At 41.0% G+C, this 17,066-nt stretch overlaps 1 protein-coding gene across 15 annotated transcripts in view; it reads right to left on the bottom strand.

The window, feature by feature from the left end:
* Positions 1–17,066, bottom strand: part of ITSN1 (intersectin 1) — a 213,988-nt gene that overhangs the window by 185,832 nt on the left and 11,090 nt on the right. For 4 of the 15 annotated variants that reach the window (XM_023630068.2, XM_070252565.1, XM_070252567.1 and 1 more), the window contains exon 2: positions 8,640–8,771. The exons of the other annotated variants lie outside the window; for them this stretch is intronic. The gene's annotated coding sequence lies outside the window, so the exon portion shown is untranslated. The remainder of the gene's footprint in view (positions 1–8,639; positions 8,772–17,066) is intronic. 15 annotated transcript variants of the gene reach the window in all.

The following is a 17,066-nucleotide window of genomic DNA, read 5'->3' as shown; positions in this document are numbered from 1 at the left end:
TTAAAGCATGGGCAGGGCTACAGGGTGGGAGCAGCGCCACAAATAGCTACCTAGGACCTACCACCAGCACCATAAGCCAGGAACCAGGCTAAGTGCAGGGAGTCAGATCGGAACAGAAAGGAGTCTCTGCCCTCCAGGAGCTTACTTTCTACAGTGGGGAGATAGCTAATAAGTAAACAAATAAATACCGGTCATTTCACATACAGAGAACCACTCCAAAGAAAGTAAGATAGACAGACAATGACTGGAGGTGGTATTTGAGGATTCTTTGTGAGGCTGGGTAGTCAAGGAAAGCCTCTCTAAGAACCTGGGGTAGTTTCTGGGAAGTTCTAGAGAAGGTTCAGTCAAAGATCCAAAGAAAGAAAAGAACCTGTTCAAAGAACAGAAAGAGGCCAGCTTAGCTGGTGCAAAGTAAACAAGGGGAGCGTAGAAAAAGAGGAAATTGGAGAGGGAACAGCGGCCAGACCACAAGGATCTCTTCAAGTGAGCCTTGGACTTTATTTTAAGTGAATGGGAAGTCTCTGAAAGGTTTTAAGCAAGGGAATAACATGATCTGACTTAGACTGCAGAAGCTGCTGTGTGGAAGATTCCAGGCAGGCAGAGCGAAATCAAGAAAACCAATGAGGAGACCACAGCAGACGCTCATGTGAGAGCAGCGGTGGCCAGAACTAACATTTTAACAGTGGAAATGATGAGAAGTAGTCAGATTTGGGATATATTTTGGACAGAAAGCCTACAGAATTTAGCAATGAAGTAAACAGAAGGTGGATGGAAGAGAAAGGAATCAAGACTAGCTATGAAGTTTAGGGCTAGTATGGAAGTCTGGGCTATGAAACAGCCCAGTATTAGGCGCCCAAGAAGATCTGCCTAGTAAGCGCCTAGCTGACCATCTAAGTCTAGTTCCGGGGAGAAGGTGGAGCTGGAAATACCCATATACGTACATGCTCAGCTCTCTTCCTCTCCCACCCCTATTCCCACGGCAAACACTTTAAGCCTTCTCAGCATTCCCAGTGCTCCTCAGAGCAGTGTGAAAACTTACTGCTTATCTCCAACTTGCTACCTAAATTTGCCTAGAGTTTGCATAGTGTGACCAAATAATTAAATGTTAAGAAAATGTAAGTCACATTTGCTCACATTAGAATAAATTTATTTGCTTGTACCAAAATAAATTACAGATGGTTTAAAGATTCTATTGAAAAAACTGAAACCATGAAAGTATGCTAGAAGAAAATATGGGTTAATAGTTATAAAATCCTAGAGTGAGAGAGGACCGTCATTTGACAGCATGGGAAGAAATCTTTAAAAATGGAAAATAATGGTGGATGGGGGGGGGGGGTGTAGACCTTCAGTACCTCTGACAAATAAAAATGGCAAGCAATAGGATATATTGGAGAATATGAGGAAGCCATTTGGTATAAACCTAATTCGGCCTGACCTTGTCTTTCCAAAAGGGCCTGAGGCGGCTGTTGAGCATGCATTGTATATCTGCTTTAGATATTCCCTATGGCAAGAACAAAGGCCCTTGAGATAAAGGTGCAACTTCCCGCCCTCTCCCAATGTTGGCATCTCCTGAAGGATTAAGCATCTTTCCTTAGGCTAGAAACTGATTGCTGTGCTCACCTGTGACCGCCCAGCTCGAGACAATAGACTTGCCTCCTGCTAGCCCTCCAAGAGAGCAGACCCACTACCCGCTGTGTCCATCAAGCGCTGTGCCGACAGGGCAATCTTGTGACTATTGTGGGAGGGACATTTCAATCATATGTGAAACGTCCTGTTTGGGGGTATATAACCACTCTGTATACCTCACTTCTTTGGTGCCCTTTCTTCCTTTGGGAAGAAAGGCCCCGGGCCATGGTCCTCAGATTTCAGCTCAGAATAAACTCACCCAAATTTTCATTTATAGATTGGTTATGGATTATTTTCGTCGACAGTTCTATAAAAGAAAAAATCACAATTAAGTTTTAAAAGCAAATGAAAAATTGAGAATAAATATCTGAAGCAAACGACATAAGGAATTAATATCCCTAAATACAAGGAGCTCACATAAATTAAGAAAGAAGTTAACTTCAAAAGAAAATGTGGCAAGGATAAGAGCTAAAATTCAAAAGAGAAGAAATATAAATGAGCAATTAAATACATGAAAAAAAGTGCTAGACTTCTTATCAGCAAAAGAACTGAATTAAAACAAGGAGATACTATTTTTCACCTATCAAGCTGGCAAATATTAAAATGGCAATGAGTGTAGACTTGGTGTCTGGGCAGTAATTCCTAAGCCCTTTCTAGAGACAATTTGGTAAAATATATCAAGAGCCTTAGATTTTACATTCTATTGGACCTACCACGTCCACTTCAGGGAATTCATCAAGGGGTCCGGGGGAACTAAGGGTTGTTTGAAAAGATTTAGATACAAAGTATGTTGATCAGATTAGGATACTCTGTACCTGAAAAAGACACTTCCGAATTACATCTAATGACATGAAAAGATAATGCGTAAAAAAATTAAATTAGAAAACCACATGGCCAGGAAAATACATATCAGTAAGTATATTCATATAAAGAGATCTCTAATAATAAATTGCAGGAAGTTAACAGCAGTTGTGCCTGGAGAGACTTGAGTGTTCTTTATGATCTTTTTCTTCCATTATAATATGCATATATTGTTGGATAATAAAAACTGCATTTTGGGGAAAAACAAAAACAGAAGTCCTAAGCATAAAAGAGATACTGAATGGAAATTACCAAAAAATTAACAGAAGTTATCTTCAAGTGTTAAAATATAATTTGGGCAAATTTCTTCTCTCTTCTAGAAGAGAAATTTTTGTATTTATGACACTTTCATTATGAATATGCATCACTCTTATTTTCAAAAAGGTAAAATAAACTTTTTAAAATTAATTATTTCCAATTCTCTTTTGTTATCTTAATTTTAAGAACCATTACAACTATCATAAAGTATTTTTTAAATTTATTTTATTTTTTATTTTTATGCTTTTTTAATTTTATTGCAGTAACATTGGATTATAACATCGCTTTCAGACGTACATCGTAATATATTTCGAGTTCTGTGTAGATCATATAGTATTTTAAGGGTTTACGCCTATGTTTTCCTTCTCTTCATGTACCAAAACCAGTTTTTCTTTATTATTCTAATTTCTTTGGGGAGCACAACAGGATTCTCCCGAAACAAGCTGGGCCCATCTCTCCCTCCATATCATCACCTTTAACTGACTTCAATACTTCAACCCAGTGGTTCTCAAAGTCTGGTCCCCAGACGAGCAGCACCAGCATAAAGAGGGAGCTGGGTAGAAATGCAAATGCTCAGGCCTCACCCAGGCAGAGTGAATAGGAAACCAGGGTGGGACCCAACCATCTGTTTCATCACAGTCCTCTGGGTGATCCTGACGCCTGCTAAAGTTGGAGAACCACTGTTTCAGCCTATATGCTTTTGACCTTCAGGATCCAGAAACTCTCCTAAAAACAGACAAATCATTTTTCCAATTATATTTTTCAGAATTCCAATAGTAACACATTAAATCGATCAAGCAGACTGAGCTGCTAAATCTCTAATCTTAACAGCTGAAAACAAAACTTTGAAAGAAAAAGAAATCCACACTGAAAGAAAACCATACCTGTAGAGATGTCCTAAAGGCACCAATGAGTCCTAGAGACATCCCTTCAAGCCTTTGACAGCCTCTGAGGTAAACACATCTGGCTTCCTCAAGGAACGCACTAGATGCAAACTCATCTAATTACACACGTCAAAGGCGGGGCTGCACAATCAACCAACCACCCAGACTCCTGAGTAATAACAAGAGTCAAGCCATATCTAGATATAAGGACAACAACTGGCTGTGCTGAAAACTTCAGAAACAACTTTATCCTGAGTGGTCCCACTTGGGGCAAGACCTACTGAGGTTTGAAGGGGTACTTAATCTAGCTGTTTACCTGTGATGGAAGGAGAATCATGATAGAAATGAAACAAAGTTTACTCACAGTCTGACAAAATAACCAATTTTTGCCATATTCATTTGTTCAATGGATTACTGAGCTAGATGCCGAGCCAGCGTGAGACACAAACAGATGTCTGAGATGCCCTTCCTGCCCTGCAGGGGCCTGCAGTCCACTTGGAGATTAGCAGAGGCCGGACAGGGATCGCCCACCACCGAAGGGCAGGAACTTTCCATACATTATCTCTAATACTTGTTAGGGACAAGAAAACTGGAGTTTGAGGTTAAATCACTTGGTTAAGGCCATACAAGTCTAGGCTCTGTTCTTACCCCTCCACCTTATGTCAGACCCACGTCCTAATGACAGCACCAATTTTAATGTTAATGCACTGCTTGCATATTACATGATTGTGCGAATTTTATGATCAAATCAAGAATAAAAATGATTTTGCTATGACAGAAAAAGAGACACATGAATTAGGTAAAATCAAGTAGCATCAAACCCAGTAAAAAGAAGAGGTTTATAAATGATCCCATTTTTGAATGGAAAAATTTATAGAAGAACAACCAAAAAAAGGTAAGACAAATATAGAACGAAATATTAGTACTGACTATACTGGGTGAAGAGATTACAGAAAGTTATTCTTCTGTTTTGAAATTCTTTTATAATGTAAGTTATTTTAATGGTTACTTTTTTTTTTTTTTGAGGAAGATTAGCCCTGAGCTAACATCTGCTGCCAATCCTCCTCTTTTTGCTGAGGAAGACTGGCCACGAGCTAACATCCGCGTCCATCTTCCTCTACTTTATATACGGGATGCCAGCCACAGCATGGTGTGACAAGCAGTGCGTAGGTCCACACCCGGGATCCAAACTGGTGGACCCCGGGCTGCCAAAGCAAATGTGTGAACCTAACAGCCGCACCACTGGGCCAGCCCCTGTAAGTTATTTTAAAAATGATCATCCCACATCAAAAAAAAATTCCTTTTAACCCAGCCAAGATTCCATCAATCAGTGCTTCTCAATGGGTATGTACAATTCCCCAGTGGATGTTTGGAAACATTTAGGGGTATTTTTGATTGTCACATTCACTGGGAGGCACCACTGGTATTTAACAGGCTACTCAGAACAGTCCCATACAAGGAGTTGTCCCTTGTGACTTTCAAATGTTTCAACAGATATTCATATAGGAGAGAAATCCATTTATAATTATCTAAGCCTAGAGCCAAATTCCATTTTACCAACATAAACACAAAGGACTTTTTGCAAGTTTTTACCATACACTCAATTTGCTAGAAGTATAATTCAAGAGAACATTGTTCTGAGTTTCTGCAAAAGTTGTTCACAGCAAGTGTCATGAGCTATAATGCCGGTCTCGATATCTGAATCCCCTCCATCAGCATGCATTTGCAGCCACTGCATTTGCAATGAGCATCTCATTCCCATGTCTTCTGGTGTAGTCAAGACCAAGCACTGACATACTCTAATTGTGTAAATTACTTTGATTTCTTCACTATAAAAAAATTAGGGCATTACACTATTTTTGAAATTATGTGTATATTATTGATGAATTTAATTTCATGAGAATAAATGAGACAGTACAAAAAGGGAGTGATGGGTCTGACAAGGTGGAGAGCTGGCTGTGATGACAGAAAGAATGTCATCACACTGGATGCACACGGATAAGAATCCAGTTGATTCCTATCAGGCCAAACATTAAAGACATCTGCAAAAATGTAAAACAATGCCACTTTTCTCACTACAAGTCTTTGTCTTCAAAAACAGTTATTCCCATCAAAATGTTATTTACGCAGGGGCCGGCCCGCTGGCATAGTGGTTAGGTTCATGGGCTCCGCTTTGATGGCCTCGGGTTCACGGGTTCAGATCCCAGGCATGGACCTACACACCACTCATCAAGCCATGCTGTGGCAGCGTCCCACATACAAAATAGAGGAAGACCAGCACAGATGTTAGCTCAAGGACAATCTTCCTCAAGCAAAAAGAGGAAGATTGGGAACAGATGTTAGCTCAGGGCCAACGTTCTTCACCAAAAAAACAGTTATTTATGCTAACTTGTAATGACTTTATTATTCATTTTTAGATGAATTAATAAATAAAAAGTTTAAAAATAAGCAATTTCTCAGTTTTAATTTTAATATGGTAAATATCAATAAAGAACCCACATAAACAAAACCTCTTCAGGGCTCCTCAATAAATTTTGTGTATGAAGGGGTCCTGAGATGAAAAAATTTGAAAACTGCTGCTCTAGTGGAAAAAGATATGGAAGGAGGGCAAAACTGGCTGAAGAGGGACCAGGCCTGAGGTTGGTCAGTAGCTGAGCAGAGAGAGGAAACTGCGAGAACTCAGCCAGATCAATGGTGCTGGATTAGAAGCGGGCGTACAGCGGAGGAAGGAATCCAGGATAAGGCATAAGCTTCCAACTTGGGCAGCTGAGTAAATAGGAAGCCACTCAGAGAGATTTTAGTACCATAAACATGTTATTTTGTGTAGTAAAAAAATCTTTTAAGTAGAAAATAAGCCCACAAACATATAAAAGCTTAAATGAAAATACTGGCACAAATAGCCCTCGTTCATGCAGATAGAATGATAGTTAAAAATGTCTTCTCGTTCTGCTTCTGATATGTAAACAAACCAGAATGTCTGGACAAGAGTCATGAACACGACTGGATTCCACTGCGTGGCCACCAAGGGTGGAAAATGAGCCTCGAGGGGAATGTTCCTCTCCCCGCCAGGCCCCCTTCAGCCAGCATCTTTAGGACTCCAGACTATTTATTTTTTAAGGATTCAGCTTCAGAAACCTTTTAAATCAGAGATGTTCAAAGAAGCAGGGAGGAAGGACCACCTCCAGCCCTGTCACTCACTTCTCCTGGAACTCCTGTGCAGGCTCTGTGCTCCCAGTGCTCCACTGGGAGGGTCTGGGGCTGCCACCTGCAGTTCAGGACACAGTAATGGATATGGTCACACAGCAAAGAAAATCCCTTGAGGTAAAAGCTTTTACTGAAAGAACAACTGGAAAGGAAAAGTACTCTAATGCCCAGTTTTTAACACTAACGGAGCCTTCCCTTCACACAAACCGCCTGCAACACCCCAGGCCCCAGCCCTGCTGTCCACTTCAGCCCAGCGTGGCTCCTGGGAATCTGTGGTGGTAAGACTGACAGCAGGGAGAGGAAAAGAGGAGGCGGTGGCAGGGCACATCCTTCAGCCCCAGCACAGATCTCCTGGCAACATTCCCCCTTCCAGCGCGTGGCTGGAGGTCTGGCTCATTCCTCCTGGCAAAGCACCCACCCTGGCCTCAGCGATGACAAGTCTGGAGGAGCCCACATCAAGGTGAAGGGACCTTCTCAGAGAGGTTGATGACTTTTACTTCAATTATTTGAATCTCAAAGACCCCTTTCTCCACTAATATCTGTATCTATTAGTGCTGTTCCTTTTTTTAAAGGGTATCTTTTAATATCACATCACCCCCCCCAACTTTTTTCTCATTTCTAGTTGGTAGTAAAAACCCTCAGAAAAGCTCAAATGGAATAAACGTTTGACTCAAAGACAGAGGTTAGGGGAAAATGGTGAAAATCTATCTTGTTCCAAAGGGCCACAGAAAAGGGGAGAGATCCTCTTATAAACCATAAGCTGAGCCAATCTCTAGGAAGAAGACATCCAACTAGAAAACTGGACCAGAAGCTTCCCGGGAATGAGGTTTGGCCCCAAGAGCTCCCCAGCCCTCTCCCAAGCACCTCTTTCCTGGAGCCCAGGCCTTAGGCACGAGACCCAGACCCCCTCCCAACCCAGCCACCACTGGATTACAAAGACGCAGAAGTGTGGGCCTTCCAAATGGGAACTTTCTATACACATTCCCAGAGAGCTCTCACTACACAGCACGCATACGCAGAGGTAGCATACAGCATAGAGGGAACACTGCAGACTCTGGAGCCAGACTACATGGGTCCTAATATCAGATCTGCCACTTACTAGTTGTGAGATCATAGGTAAATTACTCAACCATTGTAGCAGTACCTATTCTGCTCTGTTTTAGGGAGGATTAAATGAGTCATTACATGAGAAAACACCTAGAACATTGTCTGCACCACAGTAAGCACTCAGTAAATCTTACCTGTCATGACACTTCAAATACATTATGGATCACGAATATGGCAGTGTTAATCAACATATGTAGTATTATTATTATTATAAAATGTGTTCAAATTCAAAACTACAGACTTAACCAATAACTGAGATCCTTTTCCTAAACTGAAGGCCTAGAGTGTTCTGAAAAGACCACTGTGGTTCCAAATCTAATAACGTCTGAGCAATGAAGATGTAAAATGACCAAAAACAAAATAATTTGGCTTATAATTTATTTTCCCTCCCTTTTCAAAAATGCATAATACAAGCACTTCATACATATTTTTTTATCATTAGCACCTAACATTTTTCACAAAGACACTGGTTTTCTAACTTTCTGGCCTCAGGACTCTTTAAACTCTTAAAAATTATTGATGATCCCAAAGAGCTTACCTTAGAAAATTCTAAAACACAGACACAAGCACATAAACCATAAGTCATCAAAAGGATGATGTCATCAAACATCATATAGCCACTGGAAAACTACACTGTACACTTACAGAGAATGAGTAAAACAAGGGAAGTAACGTCTTAACTATCATCATGAAAATAACCTGAACTTGCAGACACTTCGAAAGGGTCTCAATGACCCCCAGGGACTCCACGCTGCACTTTGAGAACTTCAGCACCAAGGAAAGAACAGGAATCAAAATTCTCATGGCTTTCATTTTCCACCTTTTCTAGATCTACAAGAGAACAATTATGATACATTTCATTGAACTATATATGAACTGAAAATGGTCCTATCCTAAAATTACATAAAACTAGTTTAAGAAAATACTTTGACAAAACTGCCACTAAAGTAAGCTAAATAAATGCCATGTCTAATTTTCCTTTTTAAAAATTATGGAACACTACATATAACATAAAATTTACCATTTTAACCATTTTAAAGTGTACAATTCAATAACATGTAATAGTTCCAGAACATTTTCATCATCCCAAAAAGAAAACCCATACCCTGCCAGCAACTACTAATCTGCTTTCTGTCTCTATCGATTTTGCTATTCTGAGCATTTCATATAAACGGAATCATCATAGTACATGGCCTTTTGTGTCTACCTTCTTCGACTTACCATAATGTTTTCAAGGTTCATCCATGTTGTAGTATGTATCATTCATTCCTTTTTATGGCTGAATAGTATTCTATTCTTATGGAATGGACCCCATTTTACAGATGAGGAAACAGAGGTACAGTAAAGTTAAATAGCTGGCTTATGATCATGCATTCAGCAGCTGAGCAGTTTGGCTCCAGAGTTTGTGGGGTTTTGTTTGTTTGTTTGTTTGTTTTGGTGAGGAAGATTGGCCCTGAGCTAACATCTGTTGCCAATCTTCCTTCCTCTTTTTGCTTGAGGAAGATTATGGCTAAGCTAATATCTGTGTCAATCTTCCTCTATTTGTACGTGGAATGCCGATACAGCCTGGCTTGATGAGTGGTGTATAGGTCCACGCCCAGGACCCGAACCTGCGAACCCCAGGCTATAGAAGTGGAGCGTGCAAACTTAACCACTATGCCGCCAGGCTGGCCCCAGAATTTTCGCTCTTAATTTCCTTGCTATACTGCCTCTCGACCATGAAATAATAATGAACCTGGCCTGACTGCCTGAGGACTTTTTTAGAAAATGCTAGTAGCTACATTTTGATATGTCACTTTCATGTTCTAATCCCCACTGTCTACACAAATCTTTTAAGTAACTCTTGGTTCTAGAACTTGCTTCTTTAATCAGGTTTAGGAAAGTCACAAAGAAGTAAGCCCAAAACTAGATGGGTGAATGCCATTTTACCATTTTGATTTAGATCTTTTCTAACATTTTTTTTTTTTCAAAGATTGGCACCTGGGCTAACAACTGTTGCCAATCTTTTTTTTTTTTTCTGCTTTTTATCTCCCCAAACCCCCTCTGTACATAGTTGTATATCTCAGTTGCAGGTCCTTCTAGTTGTGGGATGTGGGACACCGCCTCAACGTGGCCTGACAAGCAGTGCCATGTCTGTGCCCAGGATCCAAACCCCGGGCCGCCGCAGCACAGCGCGCAAACTTAACCACTCGGCCACAGAGCTGGCCCTTTTCTAACATTTTTGAATCTGACAAGACTATTCAGGATATTCTGACTCAACAGTCTATTTCCAGGAGTATCTGGATTGCATCTTGACTGTAATTATAAGAGGTTACATTTACCAGCAAAGTCAGGGCCTAAAGGCCCATCTAACTCAAACACATAATTTACAGTATAATTACATATCAGTTAATAGCTTTGTAAGCTGAATCTCAAACTTGAGAAGAAATCTAAAAGGTAATGTATTTCATAATAAAACCAATATGAACACAATGCTAGAGTTTATAGATTTCATTTTCTGAGCAATAATTACAGCCATAACTGCCTGATATATTTAGCATTGCTACAACTGTCTAGAGTTACAGGACCTCAGAATTTGAAGGAACTTTTAGGCCATATCTAGAACAATCCTTTACAAACAATTCTTGCTCCTTCTAGAATTAAAAGATAGACTAGAGCCCTGAAATGTGCCTACCTGATAATGCTCATTTATACCAAGTGTCATTTCACCATGTTATAAGACTCCTATTTACTTCTGTGGTTAACTCGAGAATTTTTTATTGAAGTTCAGTTACCTAATATGCCACTTGTAACATTTTCATTATTACAAATGGCAGTAAACGTGAGGTCTGTTTTCTCATCTGCAACATAAGGGTATTTGCCATCTAGCTCACAGAATTGTGGAAAATAAATTTTAGACGGAATATGTGAAAGTCTCTTGCAAAATACCTGAGACATGACAGGTACTCAGCAAAACACTCCTGAGTATGTGTGGGGTGATGGATGTGAGCCAAATAACACCAGAAGTCACTCTAAAGCATACTTTACATAAGCTGAGCACAACCCTAATTACTTTTCCAAAGGTCACTTATCAGATGAACTCAGCTGCATATAACCCAGAATCCAGAGGACACCAGAAGAGCTTCCTAATGGGCATCATTCATATAGTTATTAAAGGAAACCAAGTTTATTCTTCAGGCTAGACCTAACTATAATACCATTTCTGATAGAGCAGAAGCCTCCAAAAAAATATCCCACCACCTATTTGTTCAATGTTTCATTCAATTAGGGGTAAGAAGGTTCAAATGCAAAATATTAGCATGAATAAGTTTAGGTCACAAACAGGATGTAAAAAGCTTTCCTGTTATAACGAGGATTATGAAGTTAGGAACTATGAATCAGAGGGACCTAGAAAATAGATGGAAAGAGGTACAGTCAAAAGTTTGGGAGCCGGGTGGGAATCAAAGGGAAAATGACTAATAGCTGGCGCAGGAGCTTTCACCCCAGGGACACCCAGTTTGGCCTATAAGGATAGGCTGGAGACACATCGGGGGAGGCAGAAGAAGAGAGCAAAGGAACACGCTAGGTTGAGGGAAATGAAATGGAAAGGTAAGTGCACGTGACAAAAGGACCACACTTTAAGGTGCAGGCGGCAAGTTAGGAAAGGTGGTATAGATGGAAAAGAAGAGGAAGAACCTAGAAAGGTCAACAGGCATGGATCATAAAGCACCCTTTAGGCTGTGCATAAAGGTTTAGATTTTATCCTATAAGGCAGCAGTTCTCAGTGTGGTCCTTGGATCCCTGGAGTTCAGGGGTCCAGAAGGTCAAAATTATTATCATAATAGTACTCAGAGATTATTTTCCCTTTTCACTGTGTTTATGTTTCACTGATACAAAAACAAGGCTGGGTAAAACCGCTGCCACCTTAGCAGTGGCACCAAACCGTCCTAGCAGCCGTTGTATTCTCACTGCCACACACACATTTAAAAAGAAAAAAAAAGGTTTTGCTTCAGAATATCCTTGATGAGTCATTAAAAATTATTACTTTATAAATCTTAGCCCTTGAGGATACATGTTAATATCTGTGTGACTAAAAGGGAAGCAATCATAAAGCACTTCGACGGCACACCCACTAAGACCAAGGTCTGGAGGAAACACATTTGTGTAAGTGAGTTGCCAGCTCAACTAGCCATTTTTTCTTGGAACACAATTTTTTTTTGGCAGAATGACAAGAGAAAAACTATGGTTATTCAGACTTGAATATTTGGCAGATGGTTTCTCAAAAATGAAGTGAGCGTGTTACTTCAAGAAAAACAACTGACAGTACTTGTTGCTAATGATAAAAGTTGAGCTTTTGGGTAAAAATTAAAAATTTGGAAAATTAGTATCTGCCATTGTGAGCAAGACTGCTTCCCAACATTCAGAGAATTTTCTATTAAGATGGGTAGTGATATTAACAAATAGAATTTTGTGATATTGTTTAATGAAATAAATCAACATTTGGAAGATCTATATAATTCAGTGAACCACTACTTCCCAATTGACCAATTTGCACATGATGTTACAAAATCACACGGGAGTAAAATATTCATTCAAACTGCAAGGTGGATCAACAGATTTTATTGTAACAGAGTATGAAAAGTTCACTGATAAGATTCCAGATTCCACACTGCAACTAACCCTGAAGAAACTACCAGTGTCAAGTTTTAGTGTAATATCAAAAAAATAACCACAATTTTCTGAAAACGCCATAAAAGACTCCTGCTTTTTCTAACTACATATCCGTGTAAGGCCAGATTTTCTTCCACCACTTCAACCAAAACAACATTTCGCAACAGACTGACTGCAGGAGCCAGATATGAGAATCCAGCTGTCTTCCATTACGCCAGACATTAAAGAGATTTTGCAAAAATGTAAAACAATGCCACTCTTACCACTAAATTTTTTTTCGTTTGGTAAAACAGTTCGTTTTCATAAAAATCTGTCATTTATGTAAGCATGTAATGGATTTATTACAGATATTTTCAATAAATTAATAAATATTTTGTAAACGTCACTTTTAAATTTCTAATCCAGCAAATAGTGAGACAGATAAAAAATCCATATAAAGAAAAGCTCCTGGGGTCCTCAGTAACTTTTATACAAGGGTCCTGATACCACCGTTTGAAACCCATCCCCATAGGAGATGAAACCACAGGGAAAGATTTTACTGTGAGGCAGCACGTGAACAAACGGACCCCTCTGGCAACAAGAAGTGGGTAAAACCAAGTGGATTAGGGAAGCCAGGCCAGTCAGGAAGCAGCAGCCAGTAAGAGCAAAGCAGTAAAGTGAAAAATGATAAAGGCCTGGACTAAGACAATACCAGTGGGGACAGAAAAGGATGAATTTAAAAGATATTTCAGGGGCAGAACTGACAGAATTTGGCAACCAACCACAGAATCAGAGAGAAAGAGTCGAGGCTTGACAGTTTGCATGGCTAAATTCTAACTGCCTGCCCACCTATTAGACTCACGGACAGGTACTGAGTCCACACTGTAGAGAGATAGGTAGACTCTGTAGTCAGAGTATGAGTTCTAACAACAGTTCTCTGACACCAACTGGGTGCCCTGCCATTCAGCTCAATTCTGACACTAACTACCTGGAGTTAATGCAGACCCACAGGTTAAAGGCTCGGTCCCACCTCAGAGGCCAGCCACAAGTCTCGAGTGTCCCCAGGCTACCAGCACTTCTGCGAGGCAGACTAGAAATTCAAGGGGCCCCACAACCTGGCCCCTACACGTGCAATAATTCATCAGAACGACTCACAGAACTCAGGAAAGCACTGTACTTGTGATCACAGTTTTATTCTAAAGGATACAACTCAGGAACAAGCAACTGGAAGATGCTCACAGGGCAAAGTACGGGGGAGGGGAAGTGCAGAGAGTCCCTGCCCTCTGGTCCCGGGGAAAATGGGCGCCCACCTTCCCGCACATCACAGTGTTCACCAAACCAGAAGCCCTCTGAACCTCACCATTCTAGGATTTTCATATGGGGTTTCATCATATGCATAATTGATTAAATCGTTGGCTTTGTGACAGAATTCAATCTCCAGCCCCTCTCCCTTCCCTGGAGGCCTGGTAGTTGGGGGCTGAAAGTCACTTCATTAGTACCAACTCAGCTAAGGTTCAAAGGGGCTCATTTTGAATGACAAAAGACACTCCTGCCACTGAGGAAATTCCAAAGGTTTTAGGAGCTCTGTCAAGGGACAAAGATCAACTATATTTTTTTGTTATACCACAGAGTATCTAACACAGTTATTGATATATATTAGATACTCAATAAACAATTGCTGAAAGAACAAACAAAAGGGTAGATAATAGCATCGTTCACCAAAATGGGAAATACAGGCAGAGAACAACGTTGGTCAGAAGAAAGGTGGCGGGCGGGCTGTTTTAGACATATGAATCCGCAGTACCCAAGGAATACAGCAGGTAGTTAGATATGGGTTAGAACTCAGAAGAAAGGACAGAACTCCAGGTACGCACAGATAATAGGATTCAGTCAGGTAGCTAAAATCCTAAGACTGGAGATGACAATCCTGGAAGATAGTGTAGGGTCAAAAAAGGGTAGAAAAAAACAGGTCTAGGGACAGCAACATTTAAGGATAGAAGCCCTCAAAGGAGACTGAGAAGTCCTAGACCTAATTGAGGGGAGAAAACACAGCATCAGGCAGAGCAAGCCAAAGTAGAAGAGTGTTTCTAAAGAAGGATGTGTCAAATGTTGCGGAAAGGTCAAGAAACAAATGGATGGAAGACCGTGCACAGGAACCAACAATGGAGGGGCAGAGCAGAACCAGGAGGCAACGGGGAACAGGAATGAAAACACCCAACACAAACCGCTCTTCCAAGAAACGCGGCTATTAGAGGAAGAAGTGAGATGCCAACAGTCAGAGGGCGCACAGTGTCAAGCGAGACAAACCTGAGCAGATGTGAAGGAAGGAGCAGAGGACAGGAGGACACGGAAAACAAAGGAGACAGAACAAGCATAATTTGGATGGGCACCAATCCCTTTTTTACATGCCTACAAGGCCCTGCACAGTCTGGCCTTACCTCCCTCTCCTATTTCCTGGTGACAGCCACAGTGGCTTTCTTCTCAAATATACTGTGCTCCTCTGTGGCCTAAGTCCTGTGTGCATGCTGGTCCCTCAGCCTGGAAAACAACTTTGCCTTCCCTGATCAACTCCTATGCATGCTTTCGATCCCAAGTAAATGTCACATCTTCCCTGGCCTCTAGAACTAGATTAGGTCCTCTCAAATGCCTTCTTCATAGCACTTACAACAGCTGGGAATCACTTATTTACGTGATTGGGGGTGGGTGGGGGGGTACGTAGGGATGTCCTAGTAAAATATAAATAGAGTGAGGACAGGAGCTTGTCGCTGCTGTCCTCCTTGCTCCTACCACAGCACCGGGCACACAGCAGTCAAGCAAGATACAGTGGTGGCACTGTTCGAAGGGCATGAGCACAAGAGAACAGCACGAAGTCTCAGAGGAAACAGAAAAGGACAGCATCTAGAATCCGGGAAGGGAAGAGACACCTACCTTTTCCTTCTCTCGCATCTCAAGAAGCAAAGAGTAAAGTGTGAATAAGACAGATTGACAAGAGCTACTTGGGAAGAAGGCAGGAGGCCCAAACAGGAGGCAGAACCACTCCTGAGGGTGAAGGCTTGGATGCCTCTGGGCAGGAGCAGAGGAATGGAGAGAAAGTTGAGGGAGTATACTTAGAAGAATGCAGCTAAGTGGGTCAGGACAAAAGTCCACAAGTTTGTATGGTTTTCTTCAGCTGCCTTTTAGCAGCACAAATACAGGAAACAGAACATAGACAGCTGGGTTGGTCCAGCGATGAAAGTCTGCAGGGTAGCAATGACAGAAGGACAACAGGGCAAGGAAATAGCAGAAATGACCCACTCTGAGGTCCCAGCTGCGCATGGAAGGAAATGAAACTAGGAGGAAATTGACAATGTCAGATAAAGTGAAGAAGGACCAGGATCTAGAGCTTCTGGATAGAACTGCTGTAATCAGAACGTGTGAACTAAATTACAGTGCAGATAATATCATTTAAAAAGCAAGTGCAACCTATTTTTCAAGATACCGCAAGCTCTCACCACCTACTGTTATCAGTCTCTGAGAACAACAAAAAAAGTTCTCAAAAATAGGCCAATCCCTTCTGAAAAGGTCAAGTTGCTATCTTTCCTGGAATCTAACAAAAAAAAGCCAATGGCCGAAGAAAGGATATCCCCTTCCAGCTCCAACTTTTCCATGGCATACACATGCTTTTCCAGTAGTTCCAGATGAAACATAAGTTAAAAAGCCTCCAAGTATGAGCCACGAGAGAATGCTAACACACCTTTAGGCACCAAAAAAATCTGAGAAACCCTACAATTATAGAAGTGGTCGAACTGGTGAAAAGAACGTCCTCAGTTCTAAACTAAAGGTGATCTAACCAGATTACAGATCAGTCTCCCAAACTTCATTCCATCTAGAGCAATCACAGAATAGTAAAATATATTTTGTTTTAAAATGAACGAGAAACAACATAAATTCTATGGGCAGCATGTTGAGCATTTAAATTTAAAAAGCGAACTTTATTGAGAAGAAAGTTCATATATTCTTTTGATTGCATTGACATCTTTGTATTGTTTTATTAAAGACTATCATTTAGGGGCCAAGTGGTTGGGTTGGTACGCTCCACTTCAGCGACCCGGGGTTTCGCAGGTTCGGATCCCGGGCACAGACCTGGCACCACTCGTTGGGCCATCCTGGGGCGGGCATCCCACATAGCACAGCCAGAGGCACTCACAACTAGAATATACAACTATATACTGGGGGGCTTTGAGGAAAAGAAAAAAAAAAAGATTGGCAACAGTTTTTAGCTCAGGTGCCAATCTTAAAAAAAAACAAAACTATGATTTAAAAGAAAAAAAGAGGTCACCACTGGCCCCTTTCCAAATGATCACTGTATACGATGAACGTGTTGGACACGTGTTTTGCCTGCACAGCATTCATTCTTCTTGTAATTGGTCCCATTTTCCCTTCGTCTGTTAATGCCAGGAGTTTAGGTACTGACCCCACCCCTGGTACAAAAGGTAGACCCAAAGGCCCAGGACGACC

The sequence above is a fragment of the Equus caballus genome, chromosome 26 (genome assembly GCF_041296265.1).
Source record: "Equus caballus isolate H_3958 breed thoroughbred chromosome 26, TB-T2T, whole genome shotgun sequence".
In the NCBI taxonomy this organism is placed as follows: Eukaryota; Metazoa; Chordata; class Mammalia; order Perissodactyla; family Equidae; genus Equus; species Equus caballus.
This window is presented reverse-complemented; position numbering and strand designations above follow the sequence as displayed.